This window comes from Cnephaeus nilssonii (assembly GCF_951640355.1).
Source record: "Cnephaeus nilssonii genome assembly, chromosome: 23".
Taxonomy (NCBI): domain Eukaryota; kingdom Metazoa; phylum Chordata; class Mammalia; order Chiroptera; family Vespertilionidae; genus Cnephaeus; species Cnephaeus nilssonii.
Window position 1 is genome coordinate 1,673,188 of NC_137094.1, and position 24,398 is coordinate 1,697,585.

The 24,398-nt window shown below is 44.1% G+C and overlaps 1 pseudogene across 1 annotated transcript; it reads right to left on the reverse strand.

Annotated features, from left to right (window-relative positions):
* Nucleotides 1-503: 503 nt before the first annotated feature.
* Nucleotides 504-22,116, reverse strand: LOC307094697 (neugrin-like; annotated as a pseudogene). Its single transcript has 3 exons — nucleotides 22,088-22,116; nucleotides 1,501-1,690; nucleotides 504-1,207 (listed from the first exon to the last, which is right to left on the reverse strand). The product of its transcript is annotated as a neugrin-like (transcript).
* Nucleotides 22,117-24,398: the final 2,282 nt, after the last annotated feature.

Consider the following 24,398-nt stretch of genomic DNA (forward strand, 5'->3'; position numbering starts at 1 on the left):
TGGACTATGCATATATGTATATACTCTTTTTTTTTTTGCTGCATTTCACTTTACTTTGCACAAAATGAATACAACCAATTGAATAAGCAGCTCCAGAACTGTTAGTGTTCATTAATCAAGAAGTAAATGATGTCAGAAGGAAAACTTTGCAATTCCTCCCACACACATATTGTAAAGACAACAAACTCCTAACATATGTGACACAGGCTGGTTTTGACACATAGAAAGCCTAAGCAAGTAGGGTGAGTACTGAATAGCCACATGGTCAGACCAGGAGCCTTGATCCATGAGCTAGACTACACCTAGCCTGTTATTCACGCTGCCCGCATATACATCTCTTCTGTGAAGTTCACTGTCCCTTGTCAGACTGAAATCCAAGCAGCTCCTCCCATTTTCAGGCTCATCATTTCCAAGGTGGACAATCCACACACAGAAATCCAGGCAGCTCAAATATGCTCGCTCAGCTTTGTTTTACATGACACCTCCACCAGCCAGGCTCCAGTTCAAATTCTGTACAGGAAGTTCCCGTTGTCGTCAAAGAACTCTCGCCTCCTCTGAACACCTTGCTGCTGAAGTTCTGCTCACCCAGTTCTCGTGCCTTCAATGCTTCCAGCTCCTTTGCACTTGGCAATCCACCTCTGTCAGTGCCTCTGGCACCCTCACCACCACTGATGGAGAACTTCTGCAGCTCTCTATGCTGACCTTGGGCTGCAGCAACAGGCACAAAGCTTTCCTTCTCCAGGCTCTGGACTCCTTTATTCCTTCCCTTCTGTCTCCTCGGTGTGTTTCTACTCTGAGTATTGGGTTCTGTCACTCTCAAAGCTGTGCTGTGACTGTGGCCTTGGGATGAGGCTTCAGCTCCTGACACAGGGCGGCCTGCAGAAAGCAGCTCCCAGGTATCCCCAGGGCCTGGAAGCTGGCGAGCGAGTGGGCAGGCCCAGCTTTCTGAAGGACTTTTTGATCCTGCTTCAGTTTCTTCTCCAATGTGGGTACAAACTTGCTTTTTATAACCCTTCTGATCACATTGGAGATAACATCCAAGCCTTCAGCCAATCTGGGAACTGAGCAGGACTCTGGAAATTCTTCATGTAAATACCGGATCTGCTCCCTGGCTTCCCTGGTCAGAGTCCTGGGCGGGGCCCCTTGCGGCTCCATTTGCCCCTGAATTTTCTGGAACAGGATGGCTTTTTTCTGTCGTCTTGGGGTGCTGGGGGAGAGAACCAATGACAGAAACTATGCGTGGGAGCAACATGGGTGGTTGAAGCCTCTGGACTAAATCAGGGAGCGCCCAGCCCTCCTCTCTTTGTTCATTGCCCCGGAAATCTAACACCCACAACAGCAGCCCCTGAGCAAGGCGAGCTGAGCTCTCTAAACGGCGATGACATACGTTCCTGGCGAAGGGACCCTGGTCCCAAAGGAGTGAACACCTGCTCCTGCGCCTCTGATCAGGGAAGAAGCAAGGCCCTGCTTCAGGCCGAGGGCCTGGGAAGGAGCCGGTACCTCTCCACCTCCTGCAGCTCCCGCTCCTCTGGATCCCAGTCGGAATCTGGTCCGGCTCTCAGCCGGTAGGTCCCGGACCTGCCACCCCTGTGTCCCGAACCCTCTGCGAGTGACCACAGCACGGACTCGCGCCCTGAACAGGAGACTCAGAGCAAGTGCCTTATTGACCCAACTGCTTTCAGCCTGAAACCTATGTATATACTTTAAAAATATTTTTATTGATTTAAGAAAGAGGAAGGAAGGGGGGAGATAAATGAATCAATGATGAGAGAGAATCACTAATTATCTGCCTGTTACACGTCCCCACCCTCACCCAACTGAGAATTGAACCTAAAACCCATGCATGTTCCCTGACCAGGAATAGAACCATGACCTCAAGGATCATAGGTCAGTGCGCAACCATTGAGCAACACCAGCCGGGCAATATTATATATTTTTTTAAAAAGTTAATATGTATTTTTGATCGTTGATAATATTATAGATATCTCCATTTTTTGCCTGTGCATACACATGTATTCTTTGCAGGATCTCTCCCGGTTCTCCCCACACCCCTCTCCTGGGAGATCTGCCAGTCTGTTCCAGTTAGCCAGGCCTCTGGCCCCATCTCCTCCTTCCCCAGGGCCACTTGCTGAACCACATCACCTTTATTCACCAATGTCATTGGCTGGGATGCTAGCCCTCCCCTTAGTATTTGGGAAAACTACCTTACCCAGAAAGGAATGCGATCACGTAGGCGGAGCTAAAGGGCACTTTGTGTCAGTGCATCCGGTTAGGGCGGGACTTCGCCTTCCTCTTCCTGGCGGGCATTTTGACCTCTTCAGTTTCTCCCAGGACTCACAGGCTTCAACCCACTCATGGTGAGTAGGAGAGCCCCAGGAGGCAGCGTCCTTGCTGTGCAGGGTGTGTCTGAAGCTTGTTGAGCACCAAAAGGCCGGGATTGGGGCCTCCGCGCCTCCCAGACTCCTCTCTGCTTACCGCGTTCTTTCAGTCTGACCCCATTTAACCCCCAGCCTAGGGGACTGGCGCCTCTCAGTTACTGCAGCCCAGGAAGCCGCCTCCAGAACAGTGAGTCGCCTCTGGGTGACACAGGGTGTAAAGGGGGGAAGAGGGCCACAGGCTGCAATGCCACTTTGTAAGGACACGGTGGTGGGGCTGAGCCTGGAGGCGTAGGAAAACCCGGGCCTGTTTGGGATCTAAAGGCAACAGAGAGATGAGGTGTGGATTTTGCACGAGGAGTTTTACTTTCATTCTCAGAACGCTGGGAGCACAGATGGTTGTGAAAAAAAGAGGGACATTTTCTGAGGTAGGGTTCCAACTTTCCCTAACATTGCTCAGGGGAAGAACAGACTAGAAGACAGAGGACAGCGGTTGTGGACAGGAAGGGGAAGTCTTGTAAATGGTAAGGTAACTGGCAAGAGTGAGCACGAGGACTGAGCCCTGAGATAATACAGGCATCTGGAGGGCACCTGGCCTCTGGGCTGGGCCAAGGTACTGAGCAGCCTGAGCCTGGTGGTTGCCCGGCTCTCAACAGACCATTTTATTTCCATGAATTCTTGCAAATGCAGAATCGATTAGGTGTATGGGTTTGTGGAGCTCATTTCAGGGTCTCAGACACTTGTGGCCTCTGATAGAGTGCACTCCTGGGCCTATCCAGCTGCTCTTATAGCTATTGGGCCTGGGTACTTTGAATAAACACTAACCCAGAATCCTAAGGCCAGGGCTAGGGCTTCTTGAAGTGGACCTTTTTTCTGTCAACCAGTGTAATGAGTGCGAGGTCCTCCAGGACATAGGTTCCAGAATGTGCCAAGGCTTGGAGTGAGGAGTGAGCTGAATCGGGAACCGAGAGGTATGTTTTGGGGGGATATATATATATTAGATGTAGAAAGGAAGGGAGAGACAGGGAAACAGTGATGAGCAAAATAGAAGGATCAGTTGCTGCCTGCTGTGAGTCCAGCCCACAATCCAGTCATGTGACCTCACTAGTGCATGGGACTATGCTCAACCATCTCAGACATCAGCCAGGAATGTAGATCACTTTAATACAGGGAATCATGGTCGGGAAGGTAATGTTAGCAGTAGCTCAGAAGGAACAGTGTGAGCCTGAGTGCTAGCTTTCCTGCTGGGTCCACTGCTTGTGGGAGGTGGGTCACAACACAGCGTAGTGACAGAGTTGTCATGTAGAGTGTTGTGGAGAGATAATGGTTTTGAGGTGGCCAAGGCCTTTAAAAGATGAGTGTACCTGAGATTAATTGGAGGCCACAGAGTAATTCAAACAAGATGAGATTGGGTTGGTACATATTTACTTTTATAAACCCTCACCAGGATAATGTTGTGACCCTCAGTGTGGCCTGAATGGGGGAGTAACAGTCAGTTTTGTGGATTAGCTTAGCGGCTTGAATGGTCATCTCTGAGACTCACAAAGCATGGGCCAGCACAGCTGGGACTTGAGTAACATTTAAGTGGAGAGATGTTGGCTGTGACTGGTGAAAGGACATCAAGTGCAGCACCAGGGGAGGTGGGCTCTGGGTATCTGAGATCTGACTGTGGTTCTTCATAGGTTAGATTTAAGGGAAAAGCAGTCATGGAGAGAGGCCTACATAGCAGGACTCAAGGCTGCCTCTGTCAATGTGGACTATCAAAGTCTGGGCAATACTTGATCCTGCTTGAATTTGGCAAGTGTTCTCTTGACCACACATGCTGAATAATAAGTAAGAGGGTGAGGAGATGACTATGGGTGCCGGGACTGTAGCAGTGCAGGTGTGAGAGAATTGTGGTAGAAAGAGTGATGAGCACTTGGAGAGGGAATGTGACTTCATGGCCAGAGCACCGACATTGACATAAGAGTGAAAGAAGGGAGAGTCCATTTCTGGTGGAGTCTGGATGATAAAATAAGGGTAATTTTTGGATAATTGCCTTTAAATGGTGAGGTTTTGGTGCTATCTGCCAGGTTTAGGGCTTAGATGACACTTATGTATCCACCTTTTTTTTTTTAATATATTTTATTGATTTTTTACAGAGAGGAAGGGAGAGGGATAGAGAGTTAGAAACATCGATGAGAGAGAAACATCGATCAGCTGCCTCTTGCACACCCCCTACTGGGGATGTGCCCACAACCAAGGTACACGCCCTTGACCGGAATCGAACCTGGGACCCTTGAGTCCACAGGCCGACGCTCTATCCACTGAGCCAAACCGGTTTCGGCTCCACCTTTCTTTTGTTAATGGGGATGACACACTGATGGTTAAGAATGAGATGGTATACATCAGTGTTCCCCAGGCTTGAAAATCTCCATGGGAATGGGTAAGGGAGAAGAGTAGGAGAGAAATGGATTATGGAGATGGTTATCTATAATTTCGGAAAATAAGGTAATTAGGAAACAACCCGTCCTTGACGTGGCGAATTTGCATTACCTTTGAAGTTACCTGAGATTAATTGGAGGCCGCAGAGTAATTCAAACAATATGAGATTGGGTTGGTACATAATTATTTCTCTAAACACTCACCGGGATATTGTTGTGACCCTCAGTGTAGCCTGAATGGGGGAGTAACAGTCAGTTTTGTGGATTAGCTTAGCGGCTTGAATGGTCATCTCTGAGACTCACAAAGCATGGGCCAGCACAGCTGAGACTTGTGCCTCTGGGAATGGAGCTGTGGGAGAGAAATGCTGTTCAAAGAACTATGTGCAGCAGGTAATACAAACCAACCTATGACCTCAGCACTCTGGGATTGTGGTTGTAAAGGTGAAGTTTGACGCAATGTATTTGGTATCTTTGAAGAACAGTCTGAGGGACTACACAGGTATTGCCTGACAAGACCAGTATCAAATCACTCACACTCCCTGTATGGCCAACATCTCTTCCTACCCTATGTTCTTGACACCCACTCTACTGTCAAGAGGAAGTGTGGTGTACATGTGAATCCCAGAGCTCAGTTATCTTCTATCTGCTCAACTGCCTTTATTGTGGGAAGACCAAGTATCAGTGGAAATATAAGATGACAGTGACTTTCATGGGATGAAGCCCTGGTATCTTCTCTGGCGTGTTGAGTGCAGAGAGCACATTGATGTGGAAGGTGGGAATATGACAGAGTTGGAATCTTAGGAGTGAATCTGACCCTGGGCTGTACTATTCCCATTATGACAGAATATGAACTTTGAGGATGTGGCCATTGCTTTCTCTCAGGAGGCATGGGGGCTCCTTGCTGAGTCTCAGAGACTTCTCTACTGCAATGTGATGCTATAAGTTGTTGCACTTGTATCTGTAGGTAAGACCTTCACATTCTCCCAATGTTCTGAGATTATGTCCTCTCTTCCTTTATTCTTCTGGTGTAGCTTTCGCTCTTCTACAGCCAGACAATGGGCTCTGCTAATTTTCCCCACTGTCATGTCAAATGTGCTGTTACTGCCATGGGTGAGGCCTGTGGAGAGCCCTGAGTGAAGGACTCCACAAACATTGCCTCAGACAGTGCTGGATGTGTCTAGGAGTCAGGAGTCTTACAGACAGCTTAATGGGTCCAACCTGCTATTCCTCTCCCTGGCAGGGTGACTATGTCCAGATCCATGGCTTCCATTTCTACCTCCTTCCTGTAGCCAAAGGTTTTTGGTGACTGCCTGTGCCAGGTTACAGTCTTTACTTACATGAACCTTGAAATGTTCTTACAAGATCACACTTCCGTTGTTTGTAATATTATCTTCAATAAATACGATTGCAAGAAAAATTGCTCTAGGCTAGTGTTGGCTGCCCATCTCTGTCGTCTGTCATTAATACTTGGAATATTTCTGTTGTACGTATTTGTAGAGAACAATGTGCAGGGCGTACAGGCAGGATGGTCTCAGAAGAGGCCGGCCCTGTTGAGTTGCAACTGTGGGCTAGATATGATATAAGGTTGGTGTTTATATGATACCAAGCACCTGCTCATTTCCAACAGTGTTTAGGTGCAAGTACCATGGGCAGTAGCACATTTCTACCTTTCTCTGCCATCCTTGACACTGTGCTAACTTGTCATTTCACTTGTGTCTTCCTGGCCATTGACTACCTTCACCTGTGTGGCCTTTTTGCATCACCTGTTCGTCTGCATCGCTCCTTCTTCAGTATTCTCTAACATTGACCTACACATGTGTTATATGAGATGCACATACAAGCTTAAATAGTTCTTGTTTACTAGCTAATAATTTATTGAATACTAGAGGCCCGTTCATGAAATTTTTCATGGATAGGGTCCCTAGCCCTGGCCGGCGATCAGGGCCAATCCTATTCCCTGCCTCCCCACCTCCTCCATCCCTCGCCACATGCACACAGCCACTGCATGGTCCCCCCCCCCCCCCCCCCCCCCGACCACCGCTTCTCCTTCCTTCGCTCTCTCAACACCCTGCTGCTGCCGTTGGTCACTCTTCATGTTCCGCACTGCCCCCTGGAGGTCAGTGCAGGTCATAATGAGCGATAGTTCTGGTCGAACTCCTGAGGGGACACTTTGCGTATTAGCCATATATATATATATATATATATATATATATATATATATATATATATATACTAGAGCCTTTTATATATATATATATATATATATATATATATATATATATATATATATATATATATATATATACTAGAGGCCCATTGCATGATATTTGTGCAATAGGCCCCTGGCTTCACTCCCAGCTGCCCGGGAGCCAGCAAGTCCCCGCTCCCCGGGCCACCCGGGAGCCGGCAAGTCCTCTACCCCCGGCCGCCTGGGAGTAGGCACGTCCCCGCTCCCCGGCTGCCCGGGACCCAGCACATCTCCGCTACCTGGTCGCCCGGGAGCCGGCAACTCCCCTCTCCCCGGCTGCCCGGGAGCCGGCATATCCCTGCTCCTGGGCCTCCCGGAGCCGGCAAGTCCTCGCTTCTGTCTGGAGCACCACTCCAGTAGCTCCCTCCGCCACCCTCCTTCCCATCATAGCAGGCTTCACACCGCTCTGCACTTGCATATGCAAATTAACCTCCATATTTCTTGGGTTAATTTGCATACTCACTCTGATTGGCTGTGGATGTAGTGGAGTGATGTTTAATTTGCATGTTTCTCTTTTATTAGGTAAGATAGATAGATTACTTGGAATGAGACATAACCCTATTTCAGCACAGCTTTCCATGTGACTAGCAGACAAACCATGCTGAATACTGTTAGTAGAAGAATGAGTTGCTTCTCTTTCACTTGCTGCTTGCTGTGTGTGTCATGTTTTGTTTGAGGTCTTCCTTGTTTTGTGATCTTCAGTAGCCCATGCCTTCATGGCAGGATGTGTCTTGTAACCAGTCAACATTCCTGTGGATTCTAATGGTAATAGTCTAAATTGCTTACCAATATTTGTTGTAACTGGGGCAAGGCTGTTCCTCCCAGGATATGAGAACTGACATGCAACAAACTGCACTTTTCAATTGTGTACTATTTGGTGAGCTTTGATGTACATATAAAGCTGTGAAGTTGTCACACATGAAACAAACTTATTGGATGCCAATGTACAGGGTGGAGCAAAAGTTGGTTTACAACAGTGAGCGCCCAAAACACAGAATTCATTATTTTTAAAAAGTATTTTAAACACTACTTTTATTGATTCTTTTAGGAGAATAGGAGGGGGAGAAAGAGAAACATCTATATGAGAGACATGTGTTAATCTGATACCTCCTGCACACCCTCTACTGGGGTTTGAGGAGGACATGTGTCCTGACCTGATCTAGTGACCTTTAAGTGTAGGGGATAATGCCCAACGGACTGAGCAACACGGTCCAGGGCAGAGTAAATTCTTGTATTATTTGTTAATTGGATTACTTTCTATACTAACAACTCTAAACCTACTTTTGGCATACCCTATATTTACCTTCTGCCCTTTTACAAACTCTCTCTCTACCTTCCCCTGTCCTACATGCAGGCATTGATTTTCCCTCCATTACAACACAGTAGTGCATATTTTTCTTTTTTTAATTAATTAATTAATTAATTAATTAATTATTTTTATTAAGGTATTATATGTGTACGTATCTTATCATTGCTCCCCCACCCCACTCCATACATGCCCTCACCCCCCAGTGTTTTGCATCCATTGGTTATGCTTATATGCATGCATACAAGTCCTTCGGTTGATCTCTTGTCTCCCCCAACTCTCCCTAACCTTCCCGCTGTAATTTGACAGTCTGTTTGATGCTTTTCTGCCTCTGTATCTATCCTTTTGTTCATCGGTTTATAATGTTCTTTATTATCCACAAATGAGTGAGATCATGTGGTATTTTTCTTTCATTGACTAGCTTATTTCACATAGCATAATGTTCTCCAGTTATATCCAGGTTGCTGCAAATGGTAAGAATTCCTTCTTTTTTTATGGCAGCATAGTATTCTATTGTGTAGATGTACCATAGTTTTCTGATCCAGTCATCTGTTAACGGGCACCTAGGCTGTTTCCAAATCTTACCTATTGTACATTGTGCTGCTATGAACATAGGGGTGCACATATCCTTTCTGATTGGTGTTTCTAGTTTCTTCGGATTTATTCCCAGGAGTGGGATTACTGGGTCAAATGGGAGTTCCATTTTCAGTTTTTTGAGGAAACTCCATACTGTTCTCCACAGTTGCTGCACTAGTCTGCATCCCACCAGCAGTGCACAAGGGTTCCTTTTTCTCCGCATCCTTGCCAACACGTGTTGTTTGTTGATTTGTTGATGATAGCCATTCTGACAGGTATGAGATGGTATCACATTGTCATTTTGATTTGCATCACTCGCATAATTAGTGACTTTGAGCATGTTTTCATGTGTCTCTTGTCCTTCTGTCTTTCGAAAAGATTCTATTTAGGTCCGTTGCACATTTTTTTATTGGATGATTTATCTTCCTTTTATTAAGTTGTATAAGTTGCCTGTAGATATTGGAGATTAAACCTTTATCAGTGATAACATTTGCAAATATGTTCTCCCATACAGTGGGGCTTTCTTGTTGTTTTTATTTAAATTACTTTATTGATTAAGGTATCACATATTTGTCCTCAACTCCCCCCACCCCCTTGTTGTTTTGTTCATGGTTTCTTTTGCTGTGAAAAAGCTTTTTATTTTGATGTAGTCCAATTTGTTTATTTTCTCTTTAGCTTCCATTGACCTAGAAGCAGTATCAGTGAAGAAGTTTGATCGGCATATGTCTGAGATTTTGCTGCCTGTGGATTCCTCTAGTATTTTTATGGTTTCCTGTCTTATGTTTAAGTCCTGTATCCATTTTGAGTTTATTTTTGTGTATGGTGTACGTTGGTGGTCTAGTTTCATTTTTTTGCATGTATCTGTCCAATTTTCCCAACACCATTTATTGAAGAGACTGTCTTGACTGCTCCTTTGTCAAATATTAATTGAGCATAGTGGTTTGGTTTGATATCTGGATTCTCTATTCTATTCCATTGGTCTATTTGTCTCTTCTTGTGCCAGTACCAGGCTGTTTTGAGTGGCTTTGTAATACAGCTTGAAATCTGCTATTGAGATCCCTCCTACTTTATTCTTCTTTCTCAGGATTTCTGTGGCTATTCGGAGTCTTTTTTTATTCCAGATGAATTTGTAGAGAGTTCTTTCAAGCTCTGTGAAATATGCTGTTGGTATTTTAATGGGAAGTGCATTGAATCTATAGATTGCTTTGGTAGTATGGGCATTTTAATGATGTTGATTCTACCAATCCATGAACATGGTATGTTCTTCCATCTGTTTACATTTTCCTCTATCTCTTTTTCCAATGTCCTGTAGTTTTCCGTGTATAGGTCTTTTACCTCTTTAGTTAAGTTTATTCCTAGGTATCATAATTTTTTTGGTGTGATGGTAAATGGGATTGCTTTTTTAGTCTCTCTTTCTGTAAGTTCACTATTGGTGTAGAGAAATGCTATAGATTTCTTGGCGTTAATTTTATATCCTGCTACATAGCCTAATTCATTTATTAAGTCTATTAGTTTTTTGATGGGGTCTTTTGGGGCTTTTTATGTAGAATATCATGTCATCTGCAAATAAGGACAGCTTTACTTCTTCTTTTCCAATTTGGATGCCTTTTATTTCTTCTTCTTGTCTAATTGCAATGGTTAATACTTCCAGTACGATGTCAAACAGGAGTGGTGAGAGTGGGCATCCCTGTCTTGTTTCTGTTCTTAGGGGATATGGTTTTAGTTTTTTCCCATTGAGTATGATGTTGGCTGTGAGTTTATCATATATAGCTTTTATTATGTTGAGGTATGATCCTTCTATTCCCACCTTGTTTAGAGTTTTTTTCAAGAAAGAGTGTTGGATTTTGTCAAATGCTTTTTCTGCATCAATTGATATGACTATGTGATTTTTATCTCTAAATTTGTTTATGTGATGTATCACGTTTATTGATTTACGGATATTGTACCATCCTTGCATCCCTGGGATAAATCCTACTTGGTCATGGTGTATGATCTTTCTGATTTACTGCTGGATCCAATATGCTAGAATTTTGTTGAGGATTTTGGCATCTATGTTCATGAGGGATATTGGTCTGTAATTCTCTTTCATTGTGTTGTCTTTATCTGGTTTTGGTATTATACTGATCCTGGCTTCATAGAAGGAGCTTGGGAGTGTTCCTTCCTCTTGAATTTTTTGAAATAGTCTGAGGAGGATAGGTTTTAGCTCTTCCTTAAATGTTTGGTAAATCTCCCCTGTGAAGCCATCTGGCCCTGGGCTTTTGTTTGCTGGAAGCTTTTTGATGACTGCTTCAATTTCTTCCATAGTAATTGGCCTATTGAGATGTTTAGATTCTTCCTGATTGAGATTTGGAAAGTTATATTTTTCTAGGAATATGTCCAGTTCCTCCAGTTTGTCCAGTTTGTTGGAATAGAGTTTTTCGTAGTATTTTTTTTTAACAATTCTTTATATTGGTAGGGTGTGTTGTTATTTCACCTCTTTCATTTCTGATTTTGTTTATTTGGGTCTTCTCTCTTTGCTTCTTGATGAGCCTGGCTAGAGGTTCATCAATCTTGTTTATCCTTTCAAAGAACCAGCTCTTGGTTTTGTTTGTCTTTTGTATTGATTCTTTGGTCTCTATGTCATTTATCTCCGCTCTGATCTTTATTATTTCCTTCCTCCTGCTTACACTGGGCTTTTCTTGTTGCTCTCTTTCTAACTCTTTGAGTTGTAGTGTTAGGTAATTTATTACCATTGTTTCTTGTTTTTTGCAGTAGGCTTATAGAGCTATGATCTTTCTTCAAGACTGTTTTATCTGTGTCAGATAGATTTTGGATTGTTGTGTTTTCATTGTCATTTGTTGCCATGATGTTTTTTATTTCTTCCTTGATCTCTCTGGTAACCCAGTCATTGTTTCATAACATGCTGTTTAGTCTCCATGTGTTTGATTTCTTTGGATTGTTTTTATTGTAGTTGATTTCCAGTTTTATGCCACTGTGATCTGAGAAGATGCCTGATATGATTTCTATCTTCTTGAATTTGGAGAGACTTTGCCTATGTCCCAACATATGGTCTGTCTTTGAAAATGACCCATGTGCACTTGAGAAGAATGTATATTCTGTGGCTTTCGGTGAAATGTTCTGAAGATGTCAATTAATTTCATCTGGTCTAGTGAGTCATTTAGGATTGATGTTTCTTTGCTGATTTTTTGTTTAGAGGATGTGTCAAATGGTCATAGTGGGGTATTAAAGTCTCCCACTATGATTGTATTGCTGTCGATCTCTCCCTTGATATCCTCCAGGAGGTTTTTTGTTTGTTTGTTTGTTTTCATGTATTTGGGTGCTCCTGTATTGGGTGGGTATATGTTTACCAGAGTTATTTCTTCTTATTGGATTGCTCCCTTTAGTATTATGAAGTGGCCTTCCTTATCTCTTGTTATGTCCTTCACTTTGAGATCTAATTTGTCAGATATATGTATTGCTACCCCAGCTTTTTTTTCATTTCCATTTGCCTGGAAAACCTTTTTCCATCCCTTTACCCTCAGTCTGTGTGCCTCTTTTTTTCTGAGGTGGGTTTCTTGTAGATATATGGCTTTTGTTTTCTTATCCAATCCGTTCCCCTATGTCTTTTGATTGGGGCATTTAATCCATTTACATTTAAAGTTATTATTGGTAGGTACTTATTTTTTGCCATTTTTATTCTTTACCCCTATGTTCCTTCTTCACTTCCTATTTCTTTCTTTTTTTTTTTTTTTTTTTACAGCAGACACTTCGGCATTTCTTGCATTGGTGGTATGGTGGTAATAAATTTCCTTACTCCTTTTTTGTCTGTGAATCTCCTGATTTCACCTTCAATTTTGATTGATAGCCTTGCTGGGTACAGTATTCTTGGATTCGGACCCTTCCTTTGCATGACTTTGTATATTTCATTCCATTCCCTTCTGGCCTGTTGAGTTTCTGTTGAGAAATCAGTTGCTAGTCTGATGGGGGTTCTTTGTATGTAACTTTCTGTCTCTCTCTGGCCACTTTTAAGATTCTTACTTTGTCGTTGGTGTTTGCCAATTTAATTATAATGTGCCTTGGCGTCGGTCTTTTGGGGTTCATTTTGCTTGGGACTCTGTGAGCTTCTTGGATTTGTGTGGGGATATTTCCCCTATATCAGGGAAGTTTTCTGTCATTATTTCTTCAAACAGGTTTTCTATTCCTTGCTCAGTTTCCTCTCCTTCTGGAACCCCTATTATGAGGATGTTGTTTTCTTTCATGTTGTTCCAAAGCTCTCTTAGGCTCTCCTGCTTTTTAATTTTTTTTTTCTAGATGCTGCTCTACTTGGGTATTTTTCCCACCTTGTCTTCTAGCTCACTGCTGCGGACATCTGCTTCTTCTAGTCTACTTGTGATGCTTTCTATTGATTTCTTTACAGCAGCGATGTCATTTTTCATTTCTTCTTGGTTGTTCTTCATTTCCTCTTGGTTCTTACTCATATTGTCGAATTTGCCTTCCTTTCTTTTCAGCCACCTTATGACCATTTCTCTGAATTCTTTCTCTGACAGGTTGCTTGCCTCTATTTCGTTTACTTCCTTTTCTGGTGATGCCTGCTATTCTTTCACATGCGGGCTGTTTCTTTGTCTCCCCATGGTCCCTCTTCTCTGGATGTCTGGTCATGTATTTCTCTCTCTCCTTCGTTGATTTAAAGGCACAAAATACAACACAACCAGGTACAATACTCAAGACACTGAATAGAAATGTATTCATGATATTAATAACCCCCAATAAAGGTGACCATCAGAGAAAGGCAAATTAGGGGATAGGAGAGAAAGAAGAAGAGGAATAGAAAGAGAAAATAAAGGAGTGTCAAAATGAAATTGGGAAAAGGAAAAAAAATAAGAGAGAAAAGAAAGAGACTAAGAAAGAAAAAGGGAACAAACTATCTATCTGGGGAGAAAACTCCAACAGAATAGCCACAAATGCCAGCAACAAGTACCTGGAGATTAATACAAACTACAAACAACAACTAATGTCAAGCGAGGCGAGGGAAAACAGAAGCCAAAAACAAAGCAAACAAAAAAACCATACAAACAAAAAAAGAATAAGCAAAACAATCTCACAAAAAAGCATAAAAAGTCGATATAATCAACATTCAAGCAAATGACAGAAAAGGACAGAGAGAAAAACAATTTTTTGGATAGGTAAGACAGAGAAGAGAGAGGTATGTATGGACTTGGAGCAGAGGATTAGAAATTAGATATATAAGTGGGGTGAAATTTTAACAGGGGTAAACAAAGAATAGCGAAGATCTAAAGCAGGAAAAGGGTAAGAGAAACAGGACACTAAAGGGCGAAAGGTTAGGAAGAGATTGATGGCATAAAGGTAAAGTTTAAATAGAGTAAAACAATGCTAATGGAAAGATGAAAATAGAATGTAGAACACTAATCCCAAAGTAAAATAAAGAAAAAATAAAATGACTCTTTTTAATAAAAAAGATAAAATAGTAGTAGTAATAATACTGATTGAAACTAAAAATGTAATAATGAAAAAGGTAAAATCAAGTGAGGAAAAAAAGAAAAAAGTTAGTTTCTTAAGTAAAAGATGAAAAAAATGAAATAAAAAAATAAAATGTGCAGTAGTGAAGGTTATTCACTACCTCTGTTGTTCTGTTTGGCACGCCTATTTCCCATTCCGGACAGTATTGCAGTTCCCTGCGTTCCACTGCTCCTCAGTGTTGTAAGCCAGTCCTGATTTTTAAGCAGGCGGTGTCTTATTTTCTTGTATTCTTTTATTTTTGATTATACAAGAGTCAATTTGTGATTCAGCCCCTGTGTGGCAGTGTTTCTGGATTGACTTCCAGATCTATATGGCCTTTCTATCTTGTGCTTAGATCCTGGTTTCCCTGTGGCACTCAATACCGGTTTGTGGGAGTGGGCTACCACAGAGCTGGCTCTCCGATGGTCACTCCCGGCTCCGATCCCCAGGTTCCAGAAAAACAACTTTCCCCTGCAGTCTCCTAGGGTGTCCCCAACTGGGTTATCCTGTGTATTGGGCTTAGTAATCAGAAGCAAGGATTTGAAGAGGAAAAAGCCCAAGCATGCGAACAATAGGTCTGTGCGCAAGTCCGCGCAGTCCCTTTTTCCCCTTGGATCTAAGCAGCCGGCACACTTATGGAATTTTTATTCTGTCCTTTCGTGTCAGATAAAAATGGGTTGCTTTTTAGAGATCCCTTCTGTTAGCATCTCTGAGGACCCCCTTCCACATTCATGGATCACGCCAGCCCCAACAGCCACGGATTTTTCTGGGCACAGAGTTTCCCCGGTCCTCCAGCTTTCGCAGTGCACACGTTTCTGTCTCCCGCTGGGACCAGAGACCTCACCTTATCCCAGGAGAAATCTGACCTTTCCTTGGTGGAATGTAGAGCTCCTCTGAATCCACGTGTTTGCGCCAACTGGGGATCGGTGTTCTGGGGCTCTCAGCTTTTCAGTGGTTGCAGCAGTTGTAGATTTTCAGGCTTCCGATAAGATCAACTTTCCCCTTCAAGGTGGCGCGGTCTCCGAGTCTGAGCCTGTAGCTCTGGGAGGAGACCCAGCAGCAGTGGGGGCTGCCCGTCCAGCAGTCCCCCACCTTCTCCTGGAGTTTAGCTGTCCCTTAACTCACCAACAAACACTCCCGTGTGACCCTCAGCTGTTCTTTCTTTCTGCTCCAGGACAAGGTTCGGGACACATCTGTCTATTCCACCCCCATTTTTTCCCCCCAGTAATGCATATTTTTCATTATTTTATAGGCACTAGAAGGTGTGTACTCTTTTAACAAATATTGGTTTCCTTCACCCTATATAGTTATTTTGAAATTCAACACAAATGCTTATGTGAATAGTTAATTGTTTTATTGTGGAGTAGTATTGTGTACTGTGAATTATTACTTTAACTAGAAGCCCGGTGCACGAAATTCGTGCACGGTGGGGGGTTGTCCCTCAGCCCAGCCTGTACCCTCTCACAATCCAGGACTGCTGGCTCCCAACTGCTTGCCTGCCTGCCTTCCTGATTGCCCCTAACCGCTTCTGCCTGCCAGCCTGATCACCCCCCAACCACTCCACTGCCAGCCTGGTTGATGCTTAACTGCTCCCCTGCCAGCCTGTTTGCCTCCAACTTCCCTCCTCTACCAGCCTGGTCACCCCTAACTGCCCTCTCCTGCAGGGTTGATCACCTCCAACTGCCCTCCCTTGCAAGCCTGGTCCCTCTCAACTGCCCTCCCTTGCAGGCCTGGTTCCTCACAACTGCCCTCCCTTGCAGGCCGGGTGCATCCCAACTGCCCTCTCCTGCTGGCCATCTTGTAGTGGCCATCTTGTGTCCACATGGGGGCAGGATCTTTGACCACATGGGGGCAGCTATATTGTGTGTTGCAGTGATGATCAATCTGTATATTACTCTTTTATTAGATAGGATAGAGGTCTGGTGCACGGGTGGGGGCCATCTGGTTTGCCCTGAAGGGTTTCCCGGATCAGGGAGGGGTTCCCTTGGGGCGTGGGGCGGCCTGAGCGAGGGGCCTGTGGTGGTTTGCAGGCCGGCCACGCCCCCTGGCAACCCAAGTGGAGGCCTGGTATCTGGAATTTATTTTTCTTCTACAATTGAAACTTTGTAGCCTGGAGCAGAGCCAAGCCCCCTGCTGCTCCCTCTGGGGTAGCAGCCATTTCTATGGCAGTTAATTCACCTTCTACAATTGAAACTTTGTAGCCTTAAGTGGGTGAGCCCGGCCAGGGTATGCGGAAAGCTTTGCTTCCCCTGTTGCCGCCGGCAACCCTGGCCTGCTCTCTCAAGCTCCATTCTGCCGCCATTTGTTTGAATTTGTTTACCTTCTATAATTGAAACTTTGTAGCTTGAGTGGAAGCTTAGGCCTGCAACGGCTATGGGAAAGCTTGGCTTGCTCTGTTACCTGGGAAACCTTGCTCTCTGTGGCTGTAGCCATCTTGGATGGGGTTAATTTGCATACTCGCCCTGATTGTCTGGTGGGTGTGGCTTGGCTGGTGGGTGTGGCTTATGTAGCAGAGTGATGGTTAATTTGCATATTACCATTTTATTAGAGAGGATTATATGTCTATGATTTTGGTTATTACCATGTTTGTGGTATTATAGATAAATCTGCTGGATATATTGTGTTCAGTTCATTATCTACATGTATGTTTTACGTTGTTGTGTAGGAGAATATTTTACCTTGTAAGATATGTGGAATTGTGATCTCAAATGCTCATTTCCTTTACCTTCCCACCCACCCACAATAATGAAAATTCCAGTTTTTCTGCAACTCTGCCAGCACATATGATGGCTAATCTTTTTGAATATTAGCCCCATAAATGAGTATAGTATTAACTCACTTTTGTTTTAATACCATTTACCTAAGAATTTTTAATGGTGAGCATTTGTTTCTAACATATATTCACATCGTCTTTATTACATTTGTTAAAATTTCTGCTCAAAAACTTTTAACAATTTTTAAAATGAATGTATTACCTGGAGAGCATTATGCTAAGCAGAATAAGCCAGTCAGAGAAAGATCAGAATTACCTGATCTCATGATTTGTTGAATATAATGAACAGCAAAAACTGATGAACAGAAATAGATCCAGAGACATCAAAGCATCGAAGAGACCTTTAAACCTCAGAAGAAAGGCATGAGAGGGTGAGCGGGGTTTGGGGATAAGAGATCAGTCAAATAACTTGCATATAAGCATAATCAGTGGGCACAGACAATGGGGGCTAAAATCCAGGGTGGGGGAGGGCCAGGGTTCGGCTGGAGAAGTCAATTGGTAGAAAATGGGACATAAGTAATTATTTCCACAATAAGAAATTAAAAATATAAAATGAGCCCTAGCTTCTTTGCTTCAGTGGATAGAACATTGACCTGTGGACTGAAGGGTCCCAAGTTCAATTCCTGTCAAGGGCACATACTCGGTTGTGGGCTCCATCCTTAGTTGGATGTGTGCAGGAGGCAGCTGATCAATTATTCTGTCATTATTGATGTTTCTCTCTCTTTCTCTCTCTCTCCCTCCCTCCCTCCCTTCCTATTTGAATTCCATAAAAATATATTTTAAATATATATATATATATAATAATAAAAGGCTAATATGCAAATAGATTGAACAGTGGAACGACTGGTTGCTATGATGCACACTGACCACTAGGAGACAGATGCTCAACCCAGGATCTTCCCCCTGGTGGTCAGTGTGCTGCCACAGGGGAGTTCCACACAGCCAGAAGCTGGGCTCACAGCTGGCAAGTACAGTGTAGATGGCAGGAGCCTCTCCCGCATCCACGGCAGTGATAAAGATGTCCAAGTGATGGCTTAGGCCCGCTCCTAAGCCGTCAGTCAAACATCTCCCATGGGCTCCCAGACTGTGAGAGGGCACAGGCCAAGCTGAGGAAACACCCCCTCCCAAGTGCTAGAATTTCATGCACCAGGCCTCTAGTATATATATAAAATGAATGTATTATTTTTACCAATAGGAAGACAGTGCACAATTTAAGAATATTTGAAGTTCACTCATACCTCAGTGACCCAAATGACTTCTTTGCTATGTATATGAAACCATAGCATTTGAATATTGGAATGGAAAAATTTTACCAATATTTTTTTTAGGTATGATTTAAACCCACTTATATCATACACTCACAGGTTTACTCTGCATTGGTAACATTCTCCACCATCCTTACTTAAGTCTAAGCATTCAAACTTCAAATGAAGTCTAGTTTTATAATCTTTATTAATATCTCTGGTGTAAAAACTCTCATTGTTGTGAGGTTCAAACGGCCAAAATGATGGCTCTAAACATGGACATGATAAAATATTTCAGTAGCACATCATTATATTTTATTTCCAATATGCTGATACAGTAGCACCAAATATGTTCAAAAATTTTCATAATAAAAAAGCAAAATTATTGGGAAGCATCAAGTTTAAACCTTTTTAAAAGATTGATTTAAGTAAAATTGATTTAAAGTGGACATTAGAAAAAGAACATATACACTTTTGGTGTTTCCCTGCATGCCTGCATTGCTGATTCCAAGTTCCTCCTGCCCTTATCAGTGCTTCATTTTAGGTCTATAAAATAATTGATGCAATAATTCAGTCTGACATTGAAATAGCTTACTTTAAATATTTCCTTGTAAAGAAGGCAATAATGAAATCCCATGAATCCTATTCTAGCCTTCCATCACTATCTGTCATCATGATGGTTTTTGTGTCTATCTATTCTCACGTACATTATTGGGTTTTTTTACTTAAAATGTCATATATGTCTGACCGAGGCCAAACAGTTAATGGGTCAGTGAATAATTTCAGTAATGGAAGGTTGCAAGTTCCAACCCTGGTCAGATCAATTACAAGAGTTAATCAAAGAATGTATAAAATTAATGGAACAAAAAATAGGTCTCTCTCTCTATATATCGTATTTTCCGGAATATAAGATAATTTTTTAACCCAGGAAAATCTTCTCAAAAGTTGGGGGTCTAATACGCCGGAAAATACAGTACTCACTCTCAGCTCCACCACTGGGACAGCAGCTTGCAGGGGATACAGGTACGTAGATAGTCCTCTGGTTACATCCACGTATGTCGTTTCGTCGTTTTGTCGCCATCTCCCATTTATTTATATATAAAAAGATTCTATCATTTCAATGTAAGGCGTTTGCACGAAGTTTGCATGGGAACTAGTTGGTGAGTGGAGCTGATGAATATGTCACATGGCACGATACTAGGAAGATGCTGTCTTTCAGTCGCCATTTATAAGCCATTTTGGATTGTGCTTCATTCGCTCTCTTTCATTTGTATTGTTCTTTTGAGAACTTTTTGCCCTTTCATTATGTCAAAAATCATTATGTCACCTAAGCATAAGGCAGATTCTTCTGATGGCAGTGCTACAAAAAGAAGGAAAGCCATCACAATGGAAGTGAAAGTAGACATAATAAGACGCTCGGAAAAGGGCGAAACACTGACGACCTTCGGCCAGTTGCTTGGCCCAGTAAGTCATATGACTGTCTCTACGATCATCGGTGATAAAAAGCATATACTTGAACATGTGAAAAGATCTGCTCCTATGAAATCAACTGTGATTACAGAGCAGCGTAGTGGTCTCATTATTGAGATGGAAAAATCATTAATGCTTTGGCTGGATGAGCAGCATCAACGGCGTATCCCAGTTAGCCTGATGTTGATTCAGGAGAAGGCTAAAAGATTGTTTGAGGCCTTGAAAAAAGAAAAGGGGGAAGGGAGGAAAAGTGAAGACTGTGGATAGTAAAGGTTGGTTTATGCGTTTTAAGGCTCATCCTAATTTGCATAACGTTAAGGTGCCAGGGGAAGCTGCTAGTGGTGATGCGAAAGCAGCAGGTGATTTTCCTAGTGCGTTGGCTAAGATAATTAGAGAGGGGGGGGGGGTTACTGTGATAGATAAGTGTTTAGTGTGGAGGAGACAGGCTTGTTCTAGAAGCATATGCCTACACTTATGTACATTGCCAAGGAGGAGAAGACAGCATCAGGCCATAAAGCCAGCAAGGAGAGATTGCCTTTGCTACTTGGGGCTAATGCTGCTGGTGACTTTAAGCTGAAGCCCTTGTTGGTGTGTCTGGTCGAGAATCCAAGGGCACTCAAGGGCATATGGAAGGGTCAACTACCTGTCATCTGGAAATCTAACAAGAAGGCATGGGTGACACTTAGTGTATTTGAGGACTGGTTCACCAACCATTTTGTGCCAGAAGTGAAGGACTACTTACTGTGCTTCAAGGGGGCTGCCCTTTAAGGTGTTGCTAGTGCTGGACAATGCCCTTGGTCACCCTGCCGATTTGAACGACTTTGATCCAAATGTTAAGGTGGTTTACCTTCCACCTAGCACCACCTCCCTTTTCCAGCCTATGGGCCAACGTGTCATTGCCTCTTTTAAGGCCTACTAACTCCGAAGGACATTTGCTATGGCTTTTAGGGCAACTGAGAAGGATAAAGAGTTGACTCTGAATGACTTTTAGAAATCTTACAATGTTCTTGCTACTGCAAAAAACCTTTCTGATTCTTGGGATAAAGTGAAGCAGATGAACTTGAATCTTGTTTGGAAAAAATTGTGTCCCCAGTTTGTTAATGATTTCCATGGCTTTGAGGATTCAGTTGAGGTTGTCATCAAGAATTGATGTAAGCAGCTTGATTTGGAGGTGGAGGGTGAGGATGTCACAGAACTGCTGGCATCTCATGGAGAAGAGCTATCTATGGAAAAAGGATTTAATTGAAGAGGAAGACACACCAACCCCAGAGCCCAGGAGATTTACAAGCAAGGAATTAGGGGCTTTTGCCATGATAGAGGATGCCTTGGCAAGGTTTAAGGCTCAGGACCACAACATTTACAGGTACACTAAGGTTGCCAGATGGGTCATGGGTAGCCTGTGGTGTTACAAGGAGAAGGTATTCTTCCAAACTAGCCTCGGACGTTATATTAAGAAGGTAGAGAGGCCTGTAACAGATCCCATACCCTCTACCTCATATGCCTCTCCAGACTCACCTGACCCAGGATCTCTAGCACCTTCTGCAGGTTCTGCCTCTCCAGACTCACCTGACCCAGTATCTCCAGCACCTTCTGCAGGTTCTACCTCTCTGGACTCACCTGACCCAGTATCTTATGCACTTTCTGTAGGTTCTGCCTCTCAAACCTCCTCGCCCCAGGAGCCTAGTGTAAGCCTGTCTTTCCCCCCTTTTAAACACCCAGTGTGCAAGCCAACAACAGTAGTAAAGGTAAGGATAATACAGAATTTACCTTTGTATTTATATACTAGAGGCCCGGTGCACAAAATTCATGCACCGGTAATGTCCCTAGACCTATTGGCGATCAGTGCTGATCGGAGCCAGGTCAATTGGGGCCGGGCCGATCAGGGCCTGCCAGCAAGGGGGAGTGAGGGGGGAGGGACCATAGGAGGTTGGACAGTGTGTGTCATAGTGACTAGTCATTCTCATTCCCCTATTCGGTCTATTTGCATATTTGGGTATTATATATATAGATGTGCTTTATGTTTTTCATTATTTATTTACCACAAGTAAAGGATAGGAAATGTTCTCTTTCTTTTAAATTTTTTTTACTGTTTCACTTCATTACTATTGTGTATGTGTGCCATGTAAGTGATGTAGGTGCTTATGTAGGTGTGTTCTGACTATGAAAATTGCATTACCTTGCGCTGTAGGAACAGACCTCCGACATAACCCAAGGACCTACTATATCCTATCTAATAAAACAGTAATATGCAAATTGACCATCATTCCAACACACAAGATTGCCACCCCCTTGTGGCCAAAGATGGTCGCCCCCATGTGGACACAAGATGGCCAGCAGAGGAAGGCAGCTGTGGGTGATCAGGCCAGCAGGGGAGGGCAGTTGGGAGGGAACAAGCCAGCAGAGGAGGGCAGTTGGGGGCAACCAGGCCTGCAGGGGCGGACAGTTTGGAGGGACCCAGGCCTGCAGGGGAGGGCAGTTTGGGGTGACCAGGCTGGCAAGGAAGGGCATTTAGGGGCAACCAGGGGAGGGCAGTTGCCGCCACCTCCTGCCGCCGCCTCCTGACTCCCGCCGCCACCTCCCGCCTCCTGCCACCTACTGCTGCCTCCCGCCACCTCCTGCCACCTCCCGACTCCCACTGCCTGCCGCTGCCTCCCGCCACCTCCTGTCGCTGCCTCCTGCCACCACCTCCCGCTTCCTGCCACCTCCCACCTTCCACCCACCTCCCACCTCCTGCCGCCCCCTCCCGCCTGCCACCGCAGCCTCCTGCCGCCACTGCCACCATCTCCCGCTGCTGCGGGACTGCCCTGCTTTCCATCCCTCTTCCTTGTACACTCTTCAGTCTTCACTCTGTGCCTGCGTATGCAAATTAACCTCCATCTCTGTTGGGTTAATTTGCATACTCGCTCTGATCGTCTGGTGGGTGTAGCGGAATGGTGGTTAATTTGCATATTTCTCTTTTATTAGTGTAGATAAGGAATCTGACGATAATTTCTAACAAGATGGGTTGCTGTGGTGCTTCGTGCCAGGTTCAGAGCTTAGAGCCCATATATGGGCCCACCTGCCATTTCTTGTTGAGGGCTGACCATGTGAACAATAAGAATGAGATAGCAGGGAGAAACCAAGATGACGGCATAGGCAAACACCTGAACCACTGCTTTGCACAACAACTTCAAAACTACAACTAAAAGACAAAATAGACATCATCCAGAACAACAGGAATGCTGTCTGAGTGGAAATTCTACAACTAAAAGAAAAGAGAAAAGCACACTGAGACTCATAGGAGGTGCGGAAGTAAAGGTAGAGGTACAGAGATGCGCATGCAGAGAGGGCTGGCAACTAAGTACGTGGCTGTCTTTTTCAAGTGGGAAGGAGATAAAAGCTCCCGACTTCTTTAAACTCCAGTTTCAGGCAAGACTCAGGGGACCCAGACTCATACAGGGAGAAACTGGACTGTCTGGCATCAGGCAGAACTTGAGGGCAGCTTTCTCTCAGAGGTGCTTGCAGCAATTACCAAGGGACACTGAGAACCAGGGGACTCTTAGGGCAGGGCTGATGGGAAGCCATAGCTGTTTGCTACGCCTTGAGACTCCGCCCCATCCCAGCTGTGCACAGAGGCTTTTGCATATGAATGGCCTGGTCCTTTGAAATCTAAACTTACCTAACAAACTGCTGCTGAGTCAATGAGACCTAGAACATCCAAAGGAGGCACAAGGCCCCACAGCAGCTTGCATTTCTTCACAGCTGGGCCTCATCTGGGCACCTCGAAACCTGGCCGCGGCCGTTTTTGAGCTCCCCTCCCCAACGTATGTGGCGACTGTATGAAAGCAGCAAGGGTGGCGCTGTACAAGTACGGTAGAAGAAAATCTACTAACCAGGATTCATGGAAAGAAGTGATTTAACGCGGTCCCGATGACAAGGTGAGGGGGTGCCTCACCAGGAAGGTGTAAGTGAAGGGCGGAGCAAGCTGCAAGCATCCGGGATGCCCAGGGTATGGAAAAAAGAGATAGAGCTGTGCCCTGGAAAACATGCCTCTTTCACCCATCTGGCCCGCCCTTGTATCCTATTACCATACCTCCTTCTCTGCCTCTCAGATCTCGCTCCTGAGGACTGCAGTGAAGCAGCATTGCTAATTTGCCAGGGACTTGCCCGGCACTTGCTCTCTATTGTTTTTTTTTTTTATTATTGATTTTTTTACAGAGAGGAAGAGAGAGGGATAGAGAGTCAGAAACATCGATGAGAGAGAAACATCGATCAGCTGCCTCCTGCACACCCCCTACTGGGGATGTGCCTGCAACCAAGGTACATGCCCCTGACCGGAATTGAACCTGGGACCTTATAGTCCGCAGGCTGACGCTCTATCCACTGAGCCATACCGGTTTCAGCTCTCTATTGTTTGTTATCTTCCTCCTATCATCATCAGTTCCAGTTTGGTTGACAGCTTCGAAAACAAACAGCATGGCAACTCCCATGGGTTTATTGTCTTATCC